A 27,353-nucleotide genomic window follows, 5' to 3' on the forward strand; every position below is an offset into this window, starting at 1 on the left:
TGATGGCATTGTGGGATTAGTGATAGCAGTAGTAGTAACATTAATAGTAGTAGTACTAGTAGTAGGCTTTTTGTCACTCAATATGTATTCCCAAAACTATGTAAAACTAATTATCTTTTTATAATGAAACTAAACTTCTATTTGAATAAACATATACTTTTATTCTCAATGCTTTTCTGAGTTTTGTTCTAATTATTTATAGTTGATGAAACTTCAAAAAGTTGAACATTTATACTGTAACTAATGGGATTGAAATAGCCTTTTAAAGGCTAAGGTAGTTGGTATAGCTTGTGTTTGAGAAGATTAAACTTGAGGTTGAGTTTAAACTTGGGCTCTATCACTGAAGAGCTATATGTGACCTTTCACCTTCAGTGATTCACTCTTTAAGCCTCAGTTTCCTGAATTATAACACAGAGAAGACAAACAACCCAAGAATATTTAACTTGAAAGGCTGCAGTGAGGGTTAAATAAAATAATGCATAAAATACATATGATTTGGTAAGTGTTCATAAAAATCTTTTTTCAAGATCTTCTAAACAAAGTACTAAAGACTAATCAGAGATTACTTTTTTTTTTTTTTTTTTTTTTTTTTTTTTTTTTTTTTTTGAGAAAGAGTCTCGCTCTATCGCCAGGCTGGAGTGCAGTGGCGCAATCCTCGGCTCACCGCAACTTCCGTTTTCCAGTTTCAAGCAATTCTCCTGCCTCAGCCTCCTGAGTAGCTGGGACGACAGGCACGCTCCACCACGCCCGGCTAATTTTTTGTACTTTTAGTAGAGATGAGGTTTCACCATGTTGGCCGGTATGGTCTCTATCTCTTGACCTCATGATGCGCCCGGCTCGACCTCCCAAAGTGCTGGGATTACAGGAGTGAGCCACCACGCCAGGCGAGATTACTTTTTTAAAACAGAATAATTCTAAGGGCAAAATATCACTGAATAATGTGGTAGTATACATAGAGTTTACAAAAAGAAAAAACTGTAAATATAAGTACAGTTTTGAGTTTGATGTTAACGATCTGGGGAAAATGTGGTTCATCAGATAATGCTTTCAGGAAAAAATACGAATATGTGTTCCCTGTAGCTAATAATAAATGGTTCTCAAAACAGCAGAAATTAAATATTGTCTAACCTAAGAATGGTTCCAAAATATCAATAACTTGTTTTTAATTTATGAATATGGTATAATTAATAATCCTATCAAATTTTATTTTTGGAAACCAAATTTTCTAAAGTATCAACATCATAATGAAGAAGCAGAAAATCTTGAATCTGAACTGAATCCAATCTCCGAGATTATTTCTCAATCTTTTCTTATTCACCTGACTTGTATGATTGTGGTTTCTTCATCACCACTCGTTGAATCTGTCACCACTTTGTATCATATATTTGTGAATTAACTTTTCCTAAAGAAATATTTATGGCCGGGTGCAGTGGCTCATACCTGTATTCCCAGTGCTTTGGAAGGCCTAGGCTGGAGAATCACTTGAGGCCAGGAGTTCGAGACCAGCCTTAGCAACATGGCAAGGTCCCATTTCTACACATTTTTTTTAATTAGCCAGATTTGGTGATGTGTGCCTGTAGTTCCAACTACTCAGTATACTGATGTAGGAGGATCACTTGAGCCCAGGAGTTTGAGGCTGTAGTAAGCTATGATCACCCCACTAGGTGGCCAAGAGACTCAAAAGGAAGAAGGAAGGAAGGAAGAAGGAAGGAAGGAAGGGAGGGAGGGAAAAAAAGAAGAAAGAAAGAAAGAGAGAGAGAGAAAGAGAAAGAAAGAGAGAGAGAGAAAGAAAAAGAAAGAAAAGAAAAGAGAAAAGGCTTTTAACCCCTTTGTAATTGTCAACCCCTTTGGTAATTGGTTAAATGGTCCAGTAAATGTCTCTTTCAAAATCAGCCTATGCATGGGTATTTCAAGCTGTGTAAATGTGTGTTGGGTATCTCTGAGGGGGCTGCAGTGATCTCAACCTTCTTCATCAATTATCTAGGTTTCCCCTCTTCTTCATGTCCCTTACTTAAAGAGTATCCCCTTGTCTTTCTTTTTTTTTAAGCTGCTTTTCTTTTTGTCTTAGACAGCTTCAATTACTGCCTCCTATGGGTAACATCCAGAAAATCAAATCTTTGGAAAGCTAAATAATATATATCCATTCATTTAAGAACACACAATAAGTACTTATTAAAAATGTACTGCAAATACTAAATATTCACAGTATCCTCAAGGAGTCTACAATTTTGCAACCAACAGACACTTGGCATCACTGATAAACCCAGGCTATCATGCAAGTTTTATCCTACAGGCGGAGTTTCTGAGCTACTTATGGAGCAAAAGGCTTTTGAAGAAGTATGAAACATCTAATCCCATTATATTCTTTGTGGCTTCAGCCTAACTAGATTGTAAGATCCTTGAAGTTCAGATAAATGCATTTTTGCTTGTTTTTTTGTTTGTTTTTGTTTTGTTTTGAGATGAAGTCTCACTCTGTTGCCCAGCCTGCCAAGCTGGAAACTAGTGACTTGATCTCAGCTCATTGCAACCTCCACCTCCTGGACTCAAGTGATTCTCCTGTCTCAGCCTCCTGAATAGCTGGGATTACAGGCATGCACCACCAGGCCCGGCTAATTTTTAGTAGAGACCTGGTTTTGGCCCATTTATCAGGCTGGTTTCGAACTCCTCACCTCAGGTGATCTACCCATCTCGGCTTCCCAAAGTGCTGGGATTACAGGTTATTATTATTATTTTTTTAATCTTCTATTCTGCCAAGAGAATTAGAGGTATATGTTTGCTTGCTGAATAAAAGAAACTATTCAGACTTGCCGATGCTGAGGCTGGAACATCCCTAAGTGCAAATGATTTTGTTAATTTGTCCAAAGGGCAAATTGTAACTTTTTAATATTAGCCATTTGCATCTCAGGATGGATTTATTAGATCTTTTCCTTAGAGTGGGAAGTTGTGCACAGCAAACAATTTATGGAGTAGAAAGAAATCATGAAAATGCATGGAACATGTAGATGTTACTAATCCTCAAGAATTGAAGAAATCACAGAAAGTGATGGCTGGGGGTTCTGGAAGATAATGTTTGTCAAAGAACTCCTACTCTGATGAAAACAAGACTTTACCTACATCAAGACCTTACTTATGTTTCAGAACTGAGCACTGCCAGCACACAAAACCATCCAAAATACAGTTTTTCTTTTTAAATGTAGTCTTTAACAATAAGTTAACCTCTAAAAGGGGCTGCAAATACTGAATATTCAAGACTAAATGGCAGCATAAGAAATGTTTTAGAAATCAAGTTGTAAAGGATTAGATATTACTCTTAATCAGAAAGATATGGTGTGGTTATGAAAATATGAATTAATTAACTGAATTTTCCTAATTGTAATCACTTCTTAAATTAATAAAAAAGGATATCAGTGTTCCTTTCTATTTTTTAAAACACAAGATTTAAGAGTGATGATAAAATACTGATTAATTGTTTTGTTTTAAAACAATTAGATTAAAATATTGTTTGAAGTTATTCATTTTACCCAATTGACATTTTAATGTATAAATATAATTACAGACTCTTTAAGAATGCTTAATTTTTGCCTTGATATATACGTTTGCAATTGTGTGTTTGAAAGAGAATCGTAAAATGTAAAACTTTATGTTTAATCACCAGTGTCAAAAATTATTAGGTAATAACCACCAGAGAAGAGACTGTGGTAAAAGATACAAAGGCCCATATCTAAGACATAATTTTTCTAATAGTTTCTCCGATTTTAAGATGTCATGGCGTCATATGAAGGTTAACAGGTCAGATACCAAATGGACTTTTTAAAAAATGTTAAGTGATCAATTTGCACTCATAAAAGGGTTAAGATTACTGGAAACTAAAGTCCTCTTTGATCATCATCTAGGCACATCAGTGGCTACAGAGACAATATAATTGCCTTCTCCTGAGTCTTCAACTTGCTGAGCAAAAGTAGATCAGAGTACTTGCTAAAAAGAAGATGGCCCCAAAATTGGGAGCAGAATATACGCTAGTGTCAAAACTGGAATTTTGACACTAGAAAATATTGTTTGAACATCTGCTTCATTAATCCTTGTCCTACTCTTGTTTCTCCCTGTCACCCCAATCACAGTCCTCCTTTCCCCACTATAAGAAGAAGCACAATGCCAGGGTATCACGGCTGTGAGGTTGCATCAAGGAAAGAGAACAGTCTTTTGACAAAGCTGATTTGTTTTGTAAATTGCATTTTTTACTGTTGAAAGCTTTGGCTAAGACTGAGTTCTAAATCTATTATGATTGCAAATATAATATATTTTATTCAGCCTGTTTCTACATGCTGACAAACAAAACTTTTGGGTAGGAATAAATAAGAAAAAAGACATGTTTTGAGTTTCCTAACAGTAGAACTAGATTTTCCCAACAAAATATGACACCTAATTTTTTTAAATGCAAGATGAGTGTTTTTAAATTTTTCAGAAGTGTTTTTTTGTTAAAAAAAAACACTTTACAGGGAATATTTTTGTAAAGTTAAAGTTAGTTTTTACCAAACTGTGAAAAGCTTCTGCACAGCATAGAAACCAAACAACAAAGTGAAGAGACAACCTGTGAAATGGAAGAAATTATTTACAAATGATACATCTGATAAAGGGTTAATATCAGAAATATATAAGGAACTCAAACATAACAGCAGGAAAAATGCAAATAACCCAAGTTAAAAATGGGCAAAGGATCTGAATAGACAATTTCCCAAAGAAGATATACATATGGCCAACAGGTGTTTAAAAACTGCGCAACATCATAATCGTCAGAGAAAAACAAGTGAAAAACCCAATGAGCTATCACCTCACCCCTGTTAGGATGGCTATTATAAAAAAGTCAGAAGATAAGTGTAGGAGAAGACGTGGAGAAAAGACCATTATAGAGAACAATATAGACGTTCCCCCAAAAGTTAAAAATAAAACTACCATATAATCTAGCAATCCCATTACTGCCTATATATCCAAAGGATATGAAATCATGTCAAGGAGGTATCTCAACATGAGATATCTGCTTATTGCACCACTATCCACAATATGGCAATAGAAGTGTCCATCAATGGACGAATGGATAAAGAAAATGTGGTATGTATACATAATGGAATAATATTCAGCTGCCTTAAAAAGGCTGTCATTTGTAGGATCCATTTGACAACACGGATGAACTGGAAGGACATTATGTTATGTGAAATCACCCAGCCACAAGAAAGACAAATACAGGATCATCTGACTCATATATATGTGAAGTGTTAAAAAAGCCAGACTCAAAGAAACAGTAAAATGCTGGTTACCAGAGGCATAAGGGTTGGAGAGTTTGGGGAGATATTGGTCAAAGGACACAAAACTTCACTTACACAAGAGGAATAAAGTCAAGCAATCTATGGCACATCATGGTGACTATAGTTAATAATAACATATCATTATACTTGAAAATTACTAAGAGAGTCTAACTTTATTTTAATTGTTCTTACCAAAAAAAATGAGGTAATTTATATGTGAAATAGCTCAATCTAGCCATTCCACAATGTATACATATATCAGAACATTATGTTGTACATCATAAATATCTATAGTTTTTACTTGTCAAAAAATAGAATAAAAACTTTTTTGAATATGTAAGCACTTTTTAATTTTTTAAAGTGTTAGAGATTTTATCCAAAATCAAGATAAGCAATGTTAAGGAATCACAGTAAATAGAGAATACTTTTGCACTGCAAAACTACCTTCCATCATTAGACTAAGTGTCTTGCATTCATTTTCGGTCACATTATGATAAAAACTTAGTGTGGATACTGTCAAAATATCCAGATGCAAATGAACAAGCCACACAACCAGGCTGCTTTGCTTAGCAGCTACCCAGCTTCTTGGGTCTGGAGGCATCCAGATGATTGTCTGAAATGCTCATGTTGCATCTGGTTGTTTTAGCATTGTGTAGCCCAACAAAAAGACAAAGTGCTACATTTTACAGCTGTTAGGGTAACACCCTTTTTTTCTTCTTATGCTTCACAGAAATAATCTGCTTTTACTGGCTAAGTTTTGTATTAAATTATACAATAGAATCTGAAAGCCCAGAAAATAGGAATCCTGTTCAGAGCAAGAGGGCAGAGCATTTTGGGAGTAACAATTCTAGTAAAGACTGTGGGTGGGGGAGGTAATGGAAGTCATAGTTCATTCGGAATGCCCAGGTAAAAGATAATCTAATAGATATGACAGATTTGATGGAAAAGTTGAAAAAAAAGAAGGAGAAATTAGTAGAAAACTATATAAGTGAAAATAATGGGGATTTATTTATGCTGGAGGTAGAACAGAAGAAAAGTAATTATAGTATATTACTTAGTGCTGAAGCAACAATAAATGCTACAGATTTAGCTAAGTAAACTAAAAATATATATAGATATATGTATGACTTTATATATAAATATGTGTGTATATATATATTATATATATATATATATATATAAGTTCCACTGAGATTTATCTAGACTGTTGAATCTTTGAAAATGTTAATGACTTTATATTAAAGCTAATGTTTATTTTAAAAGTCTCAAACAAGAACATCTCTTCTCTCTGAAAATATGGGCATTTTGAAAGTCGTTGTTTAGTGGAGAAGTGTGGCACAATTTCTTCAGAGCTTTGCCTTATGATTTTCTACCTGCACCTGAGTCACGTTGATTAACTTTTGTCTTTCTTCCTTTCCCCAGCTACAAAATAAAAACAAATCCTTTTCCTTTCCCTGCCCCAAGTTCTCTTATTCTTTCCAATCTGACAAGCAGTTTGAAATATATTAAAAGCTAAGAAATGTTCTCAGTTGCAGGAAATTGAAACCATCAGACTTTTACTATAAAATATCACACAGAGACAATTATCTTGTTTAGGATAAAATTATCTGATTTAAGTCAGATAAGTTATACTATTATACCTTATTCACAGTGTAATAGAGTATATCTCTATTTTTTAAAATTCATCATCAAACTTCTCTTTTCTAATTCATGTGAATTCATGAAACATTCCTATGACTTGGAGTGTATCCATTTAAAGGACATTTTAAAGAAAACACTAAAAAAAGACATAGAAACATTAGGCATGTTTAACTTCTCAATTGAGAAAAAATGTTAAATATATGAAAATAAAATCCCACTGATATAAATATTTTTTATGTAAAAGATGGTTTGTTCTTAGGGAAACATATTAATTACTTGCTCTTCTTGGATATATTTTCTTTCTCCCACCTCTAACTTAATTGAGGTATGATCGGCAAATAAAAATTGTATATATTTAAAGTTTACAACATGCTTCTTTTGATAAACATATACAATCTAAAATGACTACTACAATCGAACTAACATATCCATCAACTCACCTACTTACCGTGTGTGTGTGTGTGTGTGTGTGAAGAATATTTGAGATCTACTCCTTCCACAAATTTCCAGTGTACAATACATTATTAACTAGAGTCACCATGCTGTGCAATAGGTCTACAGAACTTATCCATCTTATAGCTGAAAGTTTGTACCCTTTGACCAGCATCTCATTTCTTCCAACCTCAGCCTATGGTAACCAACATTCTACTCTCTATTTCTATAAGCTCAACTTACATTTTTAGATTTCACATATAAGTGAGATCATGCAGTATTTTTCTATCTTTATTTGGCTTATTTCACTTAGTATAATGTCCTCTAGGTTCAACCATGTTTTTACAAATGGCAGAATTTTCTTCCTTTTTAAGGTTGAATGGTATTCTACTGTGTAGATATACCGCATTTTCTTTATCCATTCATCTGTTTACAAGTTGATTCTACACCTTGGATATTGTGAAAGTGCTATGATAAACATGAGGGTGAAGATATTTCCTTGACATACTAATTTCACATTCTTTAGATATATGCTGAGTTATGGAATTGCTGGATCATATGATAGTTCTATTTTTAACTTTTTGAGGAACCACCATACTGTTTTCCATAATGGCTGTACCAATTTACATTCCCACAAACAGTGTACCACAGTTCCCTTTTCTACACATCCTCTCCAATGCTTGTTATCTTTTGACTCTTTGATAATAGCCATCCTAACAAGAGTGAGATAATATCTCACAATGGTTTTGATTTTTATTTCCCTAATGATTAGTGAGATTGGACATTTTTTATGCAACACTTGGCCATATGTATGTCTTCTTTGGGAAAATGTCTACTCAGGTCCTTTGCCCATTTTTAACTTGGATTATTTGTATTTTTGCTGTTGAATTGGTGAATTCCTTATATAGTTTCAAGATTAACCCTTTGTATTAGTCAGGATTGCAGAGAAGCACAACCTATAGGATATATATAAGTATATAAGAGAAGATCTATTATGAGAATTCACTCATGTGATTATGGAGGCCGAGAGGTCTCAAAATATACCATCTGCAAGCTGGAGAACCAGGAGAGCAAATTGTATAATTCAGTTTTAGTCCAAAGGCCTGAGAAAGAGGGGTGGGGGTGGTGAGGAACAAATGGTGCTAGTGCAAATACTGGAGTCAAAGACCTGAGAACCAGGAGCTCTGATATCTGAAGGCAGTAGATGAATATTCCAACTGAAGAAGAGAGATTTCATCCTTCCTCTGCCTTTTTATTCTATTCTAACCCTCAATAGATTGGATGGTGCTCACCCACATTGATGAGGGAAGATCTTTACTCAGTTTATTGATTCAACTGCTAATCTCTACCCAAAGTATCATCACAGACAAATCAGGAAATAAAGTTTTACCAGCTATCTGGGCATCATATAGTCCATTCAAGTTGACACATAAAATTAATCATCACAAGTCTACCCCTTATCAACTTGGCACCAATACCCATCTCCTCAAACCACACTTGACCTCTAAATAAAGACGATAACAAGGTCATAATACCACCTATCATGATACAACTATCCTACATATAATTGAAAACACACTAATCTTTTCCCCAAAAGATGAGATGAAGTCTGTGAATGATGTTTACCCTTTTCTTGATATGTCATAGCTTATATATGATGATGTAAAATTAACAATATTTAAATACTGATATAAACTCAATACATCTTATGTCACATGATACCAGAATAAGAAAGGAATGAAAACAAATATATCTGCTTAATGTATGTATATAGCCACACAAATGTTTATGATAAACTAAGAAGGAAATATGCATTACAATTACAGTCATCTGCAGCTATTCAGGTGGTCATAGCTGTCATTTATAACTACATCCTTCTACTCTCCATGATGTATTCCCTTTGTCTTCAGAAAAAATGTAAGCTGGTCACAACAGTCCCCTGGCTGCATGACCCAAATTTTTATTCCTGAAAGGTTTGGGCTATTTGTGGTACTGCCTGGATTGGATCGTTGCAGTGTTCTATTAAGCAGGGCAATCAGGGCAGGGTAATATTAAAAGACTCACTAAGGAAATCTCCTATATTCCAGACATATTATTCTTACCTCCATATGGAGTAGTAGTCCAGTTTCCCCTCGGTAGTCTGGATCAGTTACTTCAGCCGACACCATAGCTGTTGGCCTGTTGACTCAGAGACATAAAAAGACCAAGATGTCTGGGTGACAGTCTTAATTTCTAGTGCAGCGGAATCATTTGTTTGTACTGTTTTGCTTTTGTTCTTGTTTTTAGAGATGGGGCCTCACTCTCTTACCCAGGTTGGGAGTGCCATGGCACAATCACAGCTCACTATAGCCTCAAACTCCTGAGCTCAAGGAATCCATCTCAGACTCCTGAGTAGCTGGGACCAGGACTACAGGCATATGCACCACCATGCCCAGCTTTTTTTTTTCTTATAGAGCCAGGTTCTTGGCATCTTGCCCAGGCTGGTCTTGAACTTTGAACTCCTGGGCTCAAGGAATCCTCTTGCCTTAGCCTCCCAGAGGCTAAAAATACAGGTGTGAGTCACCACACCTGTCCTGGAATCATTATTGTGTCTGCTGCTTATAGCAGCAGACTAAGACCCCAACATCATCAGTGCACAAAGTCATGGGAACAGGAAGCAAAAATATTGCTAGTAAGTCAGTAAAAGTAATTGTGAAGAGTACCATTCCCATTTCCACCCCTTGATCCCTGGAGATATAATACCACATACTGGACACTGATTCAGAGAATATACAGCCTCCTAGAGAACCTTGCCATAGCCCTGAAAGGTATTTACACCTAGCTGGCACCATAACTGCATCTTCAAAAGACCATTTTATAGTTCCATCAGATAACTTGCCCCAGGATGGTGGGGAACATGATGAGACCAATAAATTTAATGAGGTTGTGTCCATTGCCTCATTTCTTTGTTGTGAAGTGAGTTCCTTGGTTAGAAGCAATGCTGTGTGAAATACTGTGATGGTGATTAAGGCATTCTGTAAATCCACAGATTGTAGTTGTGGCATAAGTATTGCATGTAGGGAAAGCAAACCCATATCCAGAGTAAGTTTCTATTTCAGCAAGAACAAAATGCTACCCCTTCCATGATGGAAGTGGTCCAATGTAATCAACTGATTGCACTGCGGAATGATGCCATATAGGAGGCTCAGTGTTGGTCTCTGCTGCTGACTGATGGACTCTCAGGGGTGGTTGTAGCCAGGTTGACCTCAGTGAGTGGAATGGAAGTCCATGTTGCTGAGCTCATGCACAACCCCCACCCCTGCTACTATGGCTGCTTTGTTCATGAGCCCATTGGGTGATAAGAGGAGTGGCTGGGGAAGGAGGCCAACTTTTGTCCACAGAAAGGGCCATTGTATCCACTTGATTATTAAAATTCTCCTCTACTGATATCACCCTTTGATGACACGAGACACAAATATATTCGTACTTTTTGCCTATTCAGAGAGGGCTATCCACACACCTTTTTCCCAGATTTCTTGGTCATCACTTTTTCAATCATATTCCTTCCAAGTCCCTGACATCCAGCCAAATCATTGGCTACAATCCATGAATTGTTAAATAATTGTACATATGGCTGTTTCTCCTTCCAAGCAAAGTGCACAACCAGAGGCACTTCCTAACATTCCATCCACTGGAAAGATTTGTCTTTAACACTGTCCTTTAGGAATGTCCCAGGGAAGAACTGAAGTGCTGTAGCTGTCCACTTTCAAGTTGTGCCTGCATGTCTGGCAGAACCATCTATAAACCACACCCAAGTCTTCTCTTTCTCTATTAATTGATCATAGAGAACTCCCCATGAGGCTATAGGTGCAGGCTGGGAGAGAGAACGCAGTTTAGCAGGAGTGGTGACCATGGACATTTGGGCCACTTCTTCATATAACTTACTTGTGCTTTCAGGGCCTGCTAAGGGTTAATCACATGTATACTACTTCCATTTGACGGAGTGTTGCTGTGTAACTGTAACTTTATGGCTTCTTGGGTCAAATAAAACCCAGTTCCTAATGGGCAGGGCAGGTCACATTGGTATCACATTCATCACATCCCTGATCAGATAGATGATTTGCAAATATTTTCTCCCATTCAGTAGGTTGCCTTATTGTAATCGTTTCCTTTACTGTACAGAAAAACTCTTTCATTTCATGTAGTTCCTTTATTTTTGCTTTTGTTGCCTGTGCTTTTGGTGTCAAATTTGGTTTTTTTTAAGAATAAGAATGAGAATCCCATTTATTTAATGGATTAAGTTATGTAATCAATTATAGGCTCAGCATTGTATTCACATCTGTGGACAAAGAATAAAAACATCCTCCTTACCATTGATTGATTTATAAGTTGATGAGGGCAGGATTACTATACTTTAATGTATAAGACTTGGTTTGAATTAACAAGTTACTTAACCTCTCTGAGTCTTAGACTCCTTGCATTTAAAATGTGAACAATTATAGCTGCTCATATCACTGTGTTAGAATTCTCAAGCATTAGTGACCAAAATGGAATTTTTTTTTTCTTACATTACCAGAAGTCACTTTGTTCCAATGTTCCTAAGTGGTTCCTGGGTTCATTCAAGGTTCCAGATCCTCTGTGATTTAACTGGCATTTGCATCATAGTTGTTTTCTAGAAGCAAGTCAACAGACTTCTCATTTGATTTCATTGGTCAAAGCTGATACTTAAGCCTATCCCTAGACCAATAATAGCAAAGTGAAATTGCTATAATACAACTAAACCATTCATTATTCCTCCTGTGAAGCTGGGATAGTGGCCATCCTTCCCTGAGTTTAAAGTGTTATCACCCACTAACTCAAAAAAATTAGAGTTCTATTAACAAGTAAGAAACCAGGACAGACAATCAACAAACAATGTCCACTATGATCATAAAATTGTGTAAAGAACTACAATATTAAATAAGTTAAGGTAAAATTATTCTCCTAACTCTAATATGTTATGGACGTATTGTTACTGTTGTTGTTATTGTTGATAAAGATGATATTTTTATTATTGCCACTTAACATGGAAATCTGCATTTGCAACCAAAATTATATGTTCACTTGTCCATTACCACTCCACTCCTCTTTGCATCTACACACAACTACTCAACTTAAGGGCACTTTATCCACATAAGAAGTGTTCCTTCCATGTTCTGAAAGCAACCTAGAAAGTGTTATTTATTATTGCCATAATTTCTATTAATCTATAGCAAGTCTGCTTTCATAGATCAATTATTATAATGCTAATTTGATTAGATACTTTTCCTGGGATCTGACACACAGGGCTTGGAACAGAGGAACTAAATACATAAAAAACAAAACCATGAAAACAGAAAAATTTTAGCCAGACATGGTTTCTTCATTGGCATAATACCAACATAGTTTCCAATTGTGCTTCCCACTTAGTTACGGACTTTGTGGCAAAACTTCATTTACCTTCTTCTCTTCATTATGTATTTGATGCCTACTTCTAAGACATTGTGTTGCACAACCACCACCTGTAAGTACACAGAAAAAGAAAACAAATTCAATGCATGTCTGGCAGAAGTAAAACTGATATAAAATTCAAGCAAAGGGTTAAAACGCTTTTAAACAAATGAGAGGAAATGTTTAAGAATTTGCTAAAAATATTAAAGGTATAAAAAAGATACATGAATGAAAGAAAAAAATTGACATTTTAATTTACTCAAGTCAAAGATTTTTACTTAAATAAGATCGTTTTGGTGAGAGGTTTTGCAAGGAGCTTACATCAGACAGAGTAATCAATCTGCTCAGAATGTATTAGCTAGATAACCTTAGTTGTTATAGCAAACAAACTAATAAAAGGATGGCTTGAAAATGACAGAACATTATCTTATGCTCATGCAAAGCCCAAAGTATCTCAGATTGGTGAGTGATGTTTTTCCAATCAATGACTCAAGAACCCGGGGTTCCCTCCACCTTGTGCTTCTGTCATCTTTAAATGTGTCTTCCAAGTGACCATCTGAAGTTCATCATGTCACAGAAGGGTAACAATCAGGAAGCAATGGGCATGAGAGGATTTTTATAGGCCAGTCCTGAAAGAAACAGAATAATTTAGTTGGATGTCCACCTGGCCACTTAGCCTTCTTTACTACATATATAATTAAAACTTTTGCATTAACCTTGTTTATCTAAAAAATTTCAAGCTAAAGTTTAATATTTACATAAAATTAAATTTATTTATATTATATAATATAGATCTTTTTAGCTATAGTAATAGTATAAAGAAAATTTTGAAACAAATAGCTATAATAATGATAACTCTTGAGTAGTCATTACTATATTCCACATACTATGCTACGGGTGGTATAGAGATAAATCATCTAAACTTCACAGAATATTTCATGAAATAGATACTATTGTTATTGTCACCATAACTTAGAAAGGGAAATTGGAGCATAAGAAAATTCAGCTAACGGCCGGGAGCAGTGGTTCATGTCTGTAATCCCAGCACTTTCGGAGGCCGAGGTAGGTGAATCACTTGAGGTCAGGAGTTCAAGACCAACCTGGCCAACAAGGAAAAGTCCTGTGTCTATTAAAACCACAAAAATTATCCTAGTATGGTGGCGGGCTCCTGTAATCCCAGCTATTCAGGAGGCTGAGGCAAGAGAATCACTTGAGCCCAGGAGGTGGAGGCTACAGTGAGCAGAGATCATGCCACTGCACTCCAGCCTGGGCAACAGCATGAGACTCCATCTCAAAAAAAAAAAAATTTAGCTAACTTGCCCAATGTGGTGGGTGAAGGGCTGTAAATAAAATAGTAATACTTGAATGCATGAAATAATAGGACTTGAATGCATGAAACAGTATGATATGAATGCAGGAAAAAGTTGCCATTGCAATTAAACCAAAAGATTCTCAATCTAAACCTTTGTAATTATCAGCTTCAAATTCCAGTTATAGCAATCATTTTCTTGTGTTCAAAAATCTGCCAAACAAATTCTTACATAAGCATGGTGTATTAAAAGTACCATTTTTATATTCCAGGTAGCTTACCTGCTTGAGCTAATGTGATGGGGGCAAAAATCATTTATAAATCAAATTGTCTTTTTGTCCGCTTTATCCAGTACCACCATCCTCTTCCTCACCACCTGGACATTGCCAACACAGCACTTTCCACTACTATGTTCATCCTTATTCTGTATCTAATGGTAGTTGGTAGAATGAAAACTGAAGAAGTTATAGGGAGTTAGCTCTTGGTAGAGAGAAAAAAAATGCAGAACCAAAGTTGGGTGGGAGACTAGGAAGAAAACACCTTAGTAGATGCGGTGGGTAGAAAAAAAAATTGATAGAGTTGAGAATATACCAGAAGAGAGTTAATAGCCTATTTGCGACAAAAAGAGAAATAAAGTAAACAGAGGCAAGAAAATCTAAGAAATCTTTGCTGTATATAATTGATTACAACTCTTTTAATTGTGTCCAAGCAATTTTTTTTAAAAGATTGTAATTACTTCTAACTTGCATTGCAATTTATGGTATCCACTTGTTTTTAAGCGGTTCCAAATTAGTTCATTAGAAGCTCTGTTTTCTTTGGGTTACATCGAGATCATGGCAACTCAGAATCTTGGAGTTAGAAGCAAATATAAAGACATGTGGTCTGCTATCTTTCCAAATGCAAAAATTTATTCTTTTCCATCCCCTAACTACCACTTGAATAGGGTTTATAGTAAGATACTCATTCCCTGATTCATTCTCCATATAACTCCTGATATATTTGAAGATACTCAATGTCTTTTCTTCAAATTTAATTTTCTTTGGCTTATTGATAGAATTGTACTAGGACCTTATTTCTCACCCATGTTCAACTAGTAACCCTTGGATGAGGCTCACTTTCAAATACATTATTCCTGATTTCTCTGATATATGTTTAACATCTTTCCAACTTTCTCTTTCCCCATGTATCTTCAAACATATAGACAGTACCACCTAGGATCTGAAGATACAGGTAGAAAAAGTGGTTGCCAGTGGAAGGAGATAATTGTACAAAGTCAACTACCTTCTGAGAAGGTACATTGCCAGATCAAGATAATTCACAGGGAAAAGAACAGGAAATAAATGTATGACCTCACTCTTCTCACTTCCACCAAGCTCTGGAAGGCTGTCTGCATTTACTGAACACAATCAGACGCTAGAAGACCAACCTCCCAGGGCAGATAGAAAGTATGAAGAGAGGATACACAGAAAGAATTGGAAGGCATCTGATACATTTCATAATATTGTTAGAGATATCCCAAAAAATAGAATCTTCTGCTTTCCAGAAGGGGATCTGAATCTTTCAACTACTTATGTTGCTGTAAGAGATTTATATTGTATTCTTTCTGCTAAGCAACAAATACTTTGGTTTCTTTTTGCCAGTTATTATACACATATAGAAAGCACTCCCCAAAGTAATGACAATACCAAACTCATGTGTGTATGGTTATATTCTTGACATTTCACATATTTAAACCTCTTGATTGTCCATAATGAAATTTAGTCTTCTGGTGTAAAGTGGCATATTAGAGTCCGAGCATGGTGGGTTATCATGGTTATTGATACTGATTGTTATAGCAAACAATACTAAAAAAAAAGAAATTAAACTGCTAATAGAGGTAGATTGCTTTGTTTTTTATATAAATGAAAGCAGGTAATGGTTTGGATTCCAAGGGAGGAACAGAGAAATGAGCTGGGGAATTGACAGTAGAATTGGCTACATGCCATCCCTTTTTAATCTATGCTTTAGTAAGCTTTTTGCCAATATGGAATACAATAGACTTCTTTGCATACTTGATGTTATTCTGGATAATAGCCCAAGCCTTAAGAAATCTCAGCTGGACACATAAAAAACCTAGAAATATTTGCATTTATTTTTTTTTAAATCTCTGACTAGAAGTGGTTTTTACACAACCAAGACCATTATTTATAAGTTCAATCATTTGTTGAAAAATGTACTCTTTTCTTGCCCATCCACTTGCCCTTAAAAAGAGTATAAATAAAGCAAAATGAAATGATCCAATGAACTCCCTGTACCCATTATCGTACTTAAAAAAGAAAAAGAAAACATTCCATCAGAAAGCTGAGAGTGCTTTGCAGATATCATCAACTTTTACAGAGTTTCTGGGATATGGCTAGAATAGTTGTCATCATTCCTGGGGTGCCTTGATGGCCTTGTTGCCTAGTAAATTACAAAACAATTTTGGGCCTAAAAATAAATACTTCAGTTCTTGGTACAGCCTGGTCAAATTCAGCGCTCAATAGCTCATAATGTTCCCTCAAATCAAGTATATCCTATTTCGTGTTTTGCTTCTCTCTTGAGATTCATTTCAAACTTGTAGAAATCATTTATTTCAACCAAGTCAAAGAATCTCAGAGATGGCAGGTTTTAATGCTAAAAAAGAATTTGGCAGCTATTTCCATGATTGGCTTGGGAGTGGTATTCTAAGTCACCCTTCATAAGCCCTTGCTCTGCTTCTGTTCAGATTCAAGTCACAATAAGAAGTAGGAAAAATGTCATAGAGAATAAAAGGAAAGTCAAATAGGTTGATATTTGAAAATGAATTCTGCTGGAAAGCACAGCAAGTATGAGATACCACTGGCCAAATTTTATTCAAATCTGAAAGTAAGTAATTTTTATGTTAAGCATTGTTGGGAGGAGAGGAAGACTGATGTGGATGTGTCAATGTAAAATCATGGTTGATAGACACCTACAAATGGGAGCATAAACTTCAGTTAGCTCCTGTCGGCAGAAGAGCCCAACAATGCCTCCAAGGACCTTAAAGGTTAACAATAAAATCTCAAATTGAATCCTCATTCTCAATGTGAGCCAATCTGTTATAAAACAATGAATTGGCATGAGCATACCAAGGCCAATGAGTACAGTTAAGCAAGAGCCTGTCAGCGTATCCATACTTTATCACCCATGCAGAGAGTAACTCTCCATGACATTAAGGATGCTGTATTTGATGGAATGTCACAGTTAGTTGACACTGGCCTTATCCTGGATTGTAGATTCTCTGTCACATCCTGCCAGTTTAGAGCAGAACCTAATGATTACAGTGTTTTACCTTATAAGCCATGGTGGAAAACCAAAGCTGAGTTTAACTGTGTAAATTGCTGCCCAGTATCACAGTTGCCAACTGAAAGTGATTGATAGAGGGTATGACCAGCCATATGAAAGAAAAGAAAGTGAAAAATGTTTTCAAGATCAGTATTGTTCCCTAATCATGAGTAGAAAAGTTTATAATCTAATCAAACCAAAAGAAAAAGATTATAAGAGTTTAAAGGAACTTTGAGACTGCAGATCATTCCATTCTTTGGTCACTTGAATGTAACAGAAAATTCATCTGCATGGTCAGAGGGCAGATAATGCCCACAAATAGACAGCAGTTTGAATGGATTATTTTAAAATGATTTAATTACATAAACATCTATTGTCTATTATGTGTAGGTATTGGAAATCTAGGACAAACCCAGAGCTGCATAAGATCAAACAAGCACAATTCATGGGATCTATTCATAAGATGACTTTATTTTATGTCCTACCACCCCCTTAAATTTATCACCCTCTTAAATTTAAGCATGGGCAGGTGCTTCCCTTAGATGAAAGCTCAGACAGTTTGAAGCCTTTTCTGATGAGTATTAGGCCATGAAATTATTAAATCCAAGAATATAAATGTCTGTTTTCATGTGATAATCACATAATAGTTGATTTAAAGTTGAAGCTGCTACTTCTCCAGTTTGTTTTTGCTGTAGAAGGGGAGCCTGCAGGTGGGGCAAGCATTTTATGCTCCACTTCTCTATTTCCCTGCCTTGAAGTTCTACCCCTCCTAACTCAGTTTGCAAACCTCAGATTTGGACTGTGTCAGAATTGAAGCAGGGCATGGAGGAAGAAAAGGATGCAAGGATGTTCTCACATGATGAGTACTGTTATGAAGACCCAGTACACATGCTCTCTGGGCTTGGCAGAAGTTGAAAGATGACTTTTTCTCTTAAAAATGTTTTTGTCAGTTCTTTTCAAAAGCCCCAGACAGTAGACATCTCTCCCCTGAAGTTCACTTGACATGGGTGAATGGCTCTCCATTCCATTTGGTCATTTCCAAGTTTGTGGAGGACCCTGGAAAGTCTTAGGCTTTCCAAGGTCCTCCACAAACTTCCTTCCATTAAAGCACCTTTTCCGATCTGGGGAGCCCCACAGCAGCTCCCTGTGACATACAGTCCAAATCAGCTCCCCAGGAAACATTCATATATCTTTTGCTCTGAAGATATCCAGTAGTATAGTCACTTCTCAAACCACAAATCTCTACTCTAATACCACAGCATCCTTTGCCCAGACTCTTTTTTTATTTTTTTTGAGACGGAGTTCACTCTTGTTACCCAGGCTGGAGTGCTATGGCGCGATCTCAGCTCACCACAACCTCCGCCTCCTGAGTTCAAGCAATTCTCCTGCCTTAGCCTCCCGAGTAGCTGGGACAACAGACGTGCACCACCGTGCCCAGCTAATTTTTGTATTTTTAGTAGAGACGGGGTTTCACCTTGTTGACCAGGATGGTCTTAATCTCTTGATCTCGTGATCCACCGGCCTCGGCCTCCCAAAGTGGGGGGATTATAGGCGTGAGCCACCACGTCCGGCCTGCCCAGACTCTTAATTTTCATATATCTCACGTGTGTTTTAGACATCCATCTTCTGTGTCATCCAAGTCATGCAAATCTAAACACAGGAATCAGGACATCTGCAAGGCACAAGTGACCACTCATTATTCTAATCCAGTGGTTCTCAAGCAAGTTTAATTTGCCTCCTGGGGGATATTTGGCAATGTTTGGAGACAATTTTGGCTGAAACAACTAGAAAAGTGCTACTGGCATCTCTAGTGGGTAGTGGCCAGGTGGCTGGTCCATATCCTACGATGCAAAGGACAGGCCCCACAACAAAGAATTATTCAGCCCAAAAGGACAATAGTGCTAAAGTTGAGAAACTCTGTCCTGTTAAAAAAAAAAAAAAATCATTTAAAATTTTTTCTTGGCCAGGCGTATTGGTTCATGCCTGTAATTCTAGCACTTTGGGAGGTCAAGGCAGGTGGATCACCGAGGTCAGGAGTTCAAGATCGGCCTGGCCAACATGGTGAAACCCTGTCTCTACTAAAAAAAAAAAAATACAAAAATTAGCTGGATGTGGGCAGGCATCTGTAATCCCAGCTACTGGGGAGCCTGAAGCAGGAGAATCACTTGAACTCTGGATGCGGAGGTTGCAGTGAACTGAGATCATGCCATTGCACTCCAGCCTGGGCAACAAGAGCAAAACTCCATCTCAAAAAAAATCTTAATTTGTAAGTGGAATAGAACTATAATAATAGTTGGGACACGTCCTCAACTCTTTATAGTAATCAATTCAGTAGCCATAAATATTAAGCATTTACTAAGGGTTGGGCACTGTTAACAAGGCTGAGGATATAGGAGTTCTCATGGAGTTTACACACTAATGGGTGATGCATTAAGAAAATAAACAAGAATAAGTGAACAAATACATCAACAATATAACAATATAGAAATAGTGCTCTAAAGACAAAAAAAATCAGATAATGGGACAAAATATTGAAAAGGGATGTCATCACTTTGTATCAGAGTAGTCATGGAAGACCCATCTGAAGAAGTCGTAACTGGACGAAAGCCAAAGGATAATATGGGGCCATTCTGGGGGAGAAGCATCCTAGAAAATACAAATGGCTAGTGCAGAGGCCATGGTACAGAACAAGCTTGGGATGCTACAGTGACATGATGAGGTACCATGAGTGAGGAGGAGCATGAAACAAAAGGAGGATAGATCTGATTATAAATGGGCACAAGATCTGAATTGACATTTTTCAGAAGAAAACATACTATAGCAACAAGGATATGAAAAGGTGCGCAGCATCATGGATCATCAGAGAAATGCAAATCAAAGCTACAATGAGATATCACCTCACTCCAGTAAGAATGGCTTTTATCCAAAAGAAGGCAATAATGCTGGCAAGGATGTGGAGAAAAGAGAACCCTCATACACTGTTGGTGGGACTGTAGATTAGTACAACCACTAGAGAGAACACTATGGAAGTCCCTCAAAAAACCAAAAATAGAACTACCATATGATCCAGCAATCCCACTGCTGGTAATATATCCAAAAGAAAGGAAATTAGTATATCGAAGATATATCTGCTCTCCTATGTTTACTGCAGCACTACTCACAATGGTCAAGGTTTGGAAGCAACCTAAGTGTCCATCAACAGATGAATTAATAAAGAAAATGTGGTACATACACACAATGAATACTATTCAGTCAGAATAAGTAATGAGATCCTGTCATTTGCAACAACATGGATGGAACTGGAGGTCATTATATTAAGTGAAATAAGCCAGGCACAGAAAGACAAACTTTGTATGTTCTCACAAATTTGTGGGAAGCAAAAATCAAAACAATGGAATTCATGGACATAAATAATAGAATAATGGTTACCAGAGGCTGGAAACAGTAGTGGGGTGTGGGAGGTGAGTGGTGATGGTAAATGGGTAGAAAAATATAGTTAGATGAATGAGTAAGATTATTATTTACTAGCACAGCAGAGTAATTACAGTCAACAATAATTTACTGTACATTTTAAAATAACTAAAAGAGTATAATTGGAATGTTTGTAACAAAAAGAAATCATAAATACTTGAGATGACTGACACTCCATTTACTCTGATGTAATTATTATGCCTTGTATGTTTGTATCAAAATATATCATGTACTCCATAAATATGTATACCTACAATATACTCATAAAAATTAAGAATAAAGAATGATAGAGAAGACTCCAGAAACCCAGACTAGGTAGAACCTCCTGGAACAGCAAACAGGACGTCTTAAACAACACACCCTTGCAGTGACTTTAGTCACTGGGTGTGTTGAGATGTCCATGGATCCCTTGGAAAATCAGCACACTTTTGTGCATATGTCCATGTGTGTACTTTTCATCTGATCCTCAAAGATGACCCCAAAAGAAGGTGAAGATTAATAAGCAGAAACCTATTGTTTGCACAGAGTAGAAATCTGTGTCCGGTTGAGGATTTTTACTGCTCCTCTCAAAGTATGCCTTAAGTCCATATGGAAGCACAGCCCTATTTTAGGAAATTTGTAAGATCTGGGTAAATTCCAGATCCTGGAAGCACTCATTTATCTGATATCAATGCTCCTGTCTTCTTGTGATTCTCAAAGATAAGTTAGAAAGCAATTTCTAAACAAAGTAGGGACCACAGTTATGCCCCCAGATTACCTAGTGTAGTAGTTTGTTCTCACACTTCTAATAAAGACTTTCCCAAGACTAGGCAATTTATAAAAGAAAGAGGTTTAATTGACTTACAGTTCCACATGGCTGGGGAGGCCTCACAATCATGGTGGAAGACAAAAGAAGATCGAAGTTATGCCTTACATAGCAGCAGGCAAGAGAGAGTATGTGCAGGGGAACTCCCCTTTATCAAACCATCAGATCTCATGAGACTTATTCATTATCACAAGAAGAGCCCAGGAAAAACCTGTTCCCATGATTCAGTTGCCTCCCACTGGTTCCCTCCCACAACATGTGTGAATAATGGGAACTACAATTCAAGATGAGATTTGGGTGGGGACACAGCCAAATCATATCCCTAAGAAGTTAAATGCCCTTTGTCCCTGAGAAAGAAGGACAGGGTGTCAACCTGGACACCCTAGATATCTCCAGAGAGAAGAGAGAAATGTTCCCTTCTCCCCTCTCTCTAGGATAAATAGCCACCAACCCTCTAACCAGAGGTTCTCCAAAGAATATATCGTTTTTTATATCCCACCATACAACCCCTTTCTGCTGAACAATGAAATAGCATGGATAGTTTAAAGAGCAGGATCTGAATGCAAAGGGAATAAATTAAATTAAAGAGAATAAATACCAGCAGCCTGAAGCCTGGGGAGCTAGGAGGCATTCCATAGAAAACCTAGAGCGAAGAGTGGCCAGAGTAAAAGGAAAAGGACAATGCTGAAAGAAATGACAATATCCAGGGAGCAGAGCCAGTTTAGTTATGGCAGCTAAATAATTTCAAACCACAAAAGGAATTTTAGGCTTCAAAACTCCAGCTCCCAAATAGTGTTATAATTAGTATTATTTTCAGATTAAAGAAAACACCACTTTTGTGTAACAAATTACCTCCATTTTAAAAGCAAAAATAATATATTTCACTTCATAAAAAAAATGCCCAAACGGAAGCATTCTTACATTAATTATTTCACTCTATTCAAAAAGCATATCCCTGCTTGCTTTTTATTATGCCTTCCAGCTTCTACTTTGAAAAACATGTTAAGAAGCTGGAAGGTATTTTTTAAAAATGAAAGGAAAAAAGAAAAATAAATAATCTTTGAAGCAATTAGAGCCAAAATATAGATGCATAAATATACATGTGCATAGTTTTTATTTGCCCCCTAGATTTTACTCCCCATTTTCTTCCACCTCCCTTTTTGGCACCAGAATATGAAGCATCTTTCTTTCCTTGAGCTTCAACAGCAGGCAAATGTTTGCCCCAGAATTGAATCAGATTCTGTTTTGTGGATTGATTGGCAAGAGTTTTCATAAAGGAGGTGGGGTCCCCAGAGGGCAAATACATAATTTTCATAATGCATTTATTTCCCTCCCCCCACAAGCCTAGGAGCCTAAGTCTATTTCTGAGCCATTTTGTCTGAGAGTAATAATTAGCAGCACATTGCAAAAGACAAAACACCATCGTCATTGCTTCGTGGGGTCTGTAGTTGCTCTTGTAACATTACCAAGATCATAATTTTACTGTGGGAACAAAAAACATATGTAAAGTAAATATTGTTACAGATTTTAGAGTTTTGAGAAGAAATTTTTTAATTTGAATATTATAGAAAACCACGGGAAATGGAATTTAAAATGGATTCTTCCTGCACTTTCCTTCACTCTATTGACTATGGCTAAGGTAAATGTTGTCACTTGGTGACATCAAGGAAAGCTTTAGCATGGGCCTTTCTAAACAGGGTATCCAAACACTTGAATTTAAAACATCTAAAAACTGAAGATATTCCTCCCTCAAATGAGCCTCAATATCCAGAAGTCAATCTGCATTGAAAAACAAATATGCTTTCATCATTTGACTTTAATAAAAATATTTGAAAATATATTATTATTAAAAGTGATCTTTACATGTAATAGATCTTTAATGGGAATAAGAATAAGAAGGTGAAAATCAATTTGTGATGATAGCATTTGTACTGGGATTAAAATGTTGACTGTATCCTATATACCCAAGGAGACTTGATTATTTTTTAACCAGATTTGGAGGAGTATGAGCTCTGATGAACTGACAATGTTGCTCAGCTTTGCAAATAGGTAAAATCAGTGTAGTAACATCCTTTCTGAAGGTCAGGCTTCTGACAACATCACCTATCCAACAACACAGGTATAAAATAGAAAGCCCCAGCCCTATGCCCTAGGCGGTGTGTTCCAGAAGCTCTTCTCAGGTACCAAGCAAGAGTTTCCTGACTCAGATTTTTACCCTTAACCCTTACAATGCTAGCAGTCCTATTCAGCACAGCACAGCACTTTAGTCAGTGTGAATTAGAAGTGAGAGTTGGGGATACCACAGGGGCAAGGACAAAGCTGCCAATATGAGAGACAGCAACAAGACAAAGCAATGGAGCTACTGCACAGTAATTGATGGTCATTAAGATGAGCTAAGCCATCAGGGAAAGCGAAATTGTCCTCTAATACTTCACTTATGAAAGAAGGATAGCATACCAGAAGTCTTCAAATCTCACTGAATATCGGAATGACCTTGAAATATTCTGACTCAGGGGTCTGTAACAGATGTGCCCAAGAACATGCATTTTAACGTGAGTTGGGTGACTTCAGATTTAGCTGATCTAAGGAATGATGTTTGGGAGTGACTATACATGCATTATTTAATGTCACAGATGAGGAAACTGTGGCACGTAGAGGTTAGATAACTTGCTCATGGTCATCTGATCAGTAGTATGTAAAAGAGCTGGCGCAATGCAAATCAGCTGCAGCCAGATTCTTCCAGGGTTCTTCTGCTTTTTATAGTTTGTTGGATCCTTAGTTTGACTTGAGTCTAGGTTTCTGTATCTACTAACCCAATGGTTGTCAAAGTGCATCATCTGGGAACTTATAGGAAAAGCAAATGCTCAGGTCTCACCCTAACCTTGTGAATCAGAATCTCTGGGATGAGATCCAGCAATCTTTTTTAAAGAAAATCTCCAGGAAATTATGATTCAATCTAAAGTTTGAAAACCACTGTACTAATTCACTTCAGATGTAATTTAAATAAAGCTTAAAAAAAAAAAGAGGAAGCATAATGTGTCTCATTTGGGGCTTTCATTGGTACCCTATCTTCTTGGTTTCTACAAAGGGCAGGTGTGTCCCCAAAACTTTCTCTCTGTGCATTTCATCTCTTTGGTAAATTCTTATTTCCAAGCCTAAGAACCCCATAGCTCTTATATCCTCTTATTCGATGATCTCTTAAAAGCCTTTCTCAGGAAATAATCTCTCAACAATATCTTATCAGTCAAGGTTCTTGATTAGAAAAATAGAAGCCAATTCCCAATAATTTGGGATGGGGAACTGATACTCTATGCTTTTATTTTCTTTTCAGTCCTTTACCAAGCTGCTAACCCCATAAATTCTCTAACAATGGAAAGACAAACCACTTCCCAGCTCTGAAATCTGTGCATGCTTTAGAAATAAATCAAAGCCTATCTCAATCATCTATGTTTTAAAAAAAACCAAGGTCATCACCATCACAAATGATAACTACCTAATTTTAAATCCTCTCTACAGAAATAATTTGCATATAACATCTTTTGCACATTCTCTATTGATTTACTTATTGAAGAAATGTTTCTTGAGAACCTATTTGGGGCCAGAAATACCAAGTACTAAGTATACAACAATGCTTAAGTATATCTTACCTTCAAGATGCTTTCAGTCTATTTTAAGTGTTCTTAACCTGGGATCCATAAATGCATTTCAAGAGTTTTGTAACTCTCCTGAAATTACTTACAAACTATTACTATTTTCACCTATCTTTCTTTCTATAAATATACACTGGGAATGGGAAGAATGGGTAGAAATCCCACACTTTTCAATTTGCTACTCAAATTGATCTCAGTTCCTTCTCTCCCTCGCACCCCTCCATGATCTTACCTCTCTGCCCCTGTACATGGCAGGAAGAAAGTGAGAATTCACATCCCTCTCTCCAGCAGCCATTAATCAATAACAGACGGAGTTAAGGTACACTACCTCTCTCTGCACAGCTGGTAAGACAACTCCCAGACTCCAAGAGCTCCCCACTGGGATTAAGCTTCAGTTACTCATAGTGGAAACTGATCAATAAAATATATTTTGCCGTTTTTCCCTGGCTGGCAGCGCGGAGGCCTCACGATGCCTGGAGTTACCGTAAAAGAGGTGAACCAACAGGAGTTCGTCAGAGCTCTGGCAGCCTTTCTGAAAAAGTCCTGGAAGCTGAAAGTCCCCGAATGGGTGGACACCCTCTAGCTGGCCAAGCACAAAGAGCTTGCTCCCTACGATGAGAACTGGGTCTACACGCGAGCTGCTTCCACAGCGTGGCACCTGTACCTCCGGGGTGGCGCTGGACCAAGTGGCGCTTGGCTCCATGACCAAGATCTATGGGGGACGTCAGAGAAACGGCGTCATGCCCAGCCACTTCAGCCAAGGCTCCAAGAGTGTGGCCTGCCGGGTCCTGCAAGTCTTGGAGGGAATGAAAATGGTGGAAAAGGACCAAGATGGGGGCCACAAACTGACACCTCAGGGACAGAGATCTGGACAGAATCGCCGGACAGGTGGCAGCTGCCAACAAGAAGCATTATAACAAACCATGCTGGGTTAACACATTGCCTCATTAGAAAAAAAAAAAAAATTATATTTTGCCATCTACCTTCTCTTCTTTGCCTCCCTTCCTCAATCCCTCCTACCCATGTTTCCAGGGATCACATCTCAAAGACACTGCTGCCACTAGAATCCTTGCCTCAAGGTCTGTTTCTGGGGGAACCCGAACTAAGACAGGATCCTTGAGCCAAGGAAATTCAAAATCTCTAGTCTGGTGGAAGACAAACCAACCAGAAATTTCAGTTCTTCCCTAACAGGGTAAGCGTTTTTAAAGGGATGAACATGGGGGTAATAGGAAGACCCCTGGAGGAGAAAAGGGAATTAGAAAGGAAAGAGAAAAGACTTCACTGGGTAGAAACAAAGGAAAGCACTTATCCAAATATTTTTAACATTTTTAATCATTTCCCTCTACTTCATGTCATTTCCTAAAGTCAAACCCTCAACTCAGAGGACAGAGGAAATTTGCAAACATTATTTATGTCTGATGAGGGAGAAAGTGTCGTCAGTCCTCGGCAATAGCGACAGGTAGTGCCTCATCCAAGGCTGAGCTTTGTGAGACACTGGGGAGCTGTCCCGCCGTGCCGGTGACAAACCAGCCAGCAGAGCAGGGATCTGAGCATCACCTATCTGCTTGCCTGCCTGCTGAATGCGGAGTGGAGTCTAACATGATAGGAACTGTTTGTTATATTATTTACCATGTGTCTCTAATCTAACCTTTTCATGTGTACGGGCTTCATACACAGTGAGGAGACAAATCTGCTCCCAGAAGAGATGTTACAAGAATGTTAGCTGAAATGTTGAATAACGATAACTTCCTCTGAGTTCCTTGCAATGTTCTAATCCACCATGATAAAACTTTCATGTTTTGTCAGCTATTGTAATTTTGCTTTCACAAATGCAATACAAATTCTTCTCGTATAAGTGACTTTCACGTTTAGCGGTAACTTTCAGGAAAATTTTACTATTGTGATTTTAGATGGCATGTGTTTTAGGAGTTCTATAAAACACACACACCTAAAACGTTTATATTTGAATTCCTTTC

This window comes from Aotus nancymaae, unplaced genomic scaffold (assembly GCF_030222135.1).
Source record: "Aotus nancymaae isolate 86718 unplaced genomic scaffold, 86718_ANA_hifiasm-v0.15.2.pri h1tg000046l, whole genome shotgun sequence".
Lineage (NCBI taxonomy): Eukaryota > Metazoa > Chordata > Mammalia > Primates > Aotidae > Aotus > Aotus nancymaae.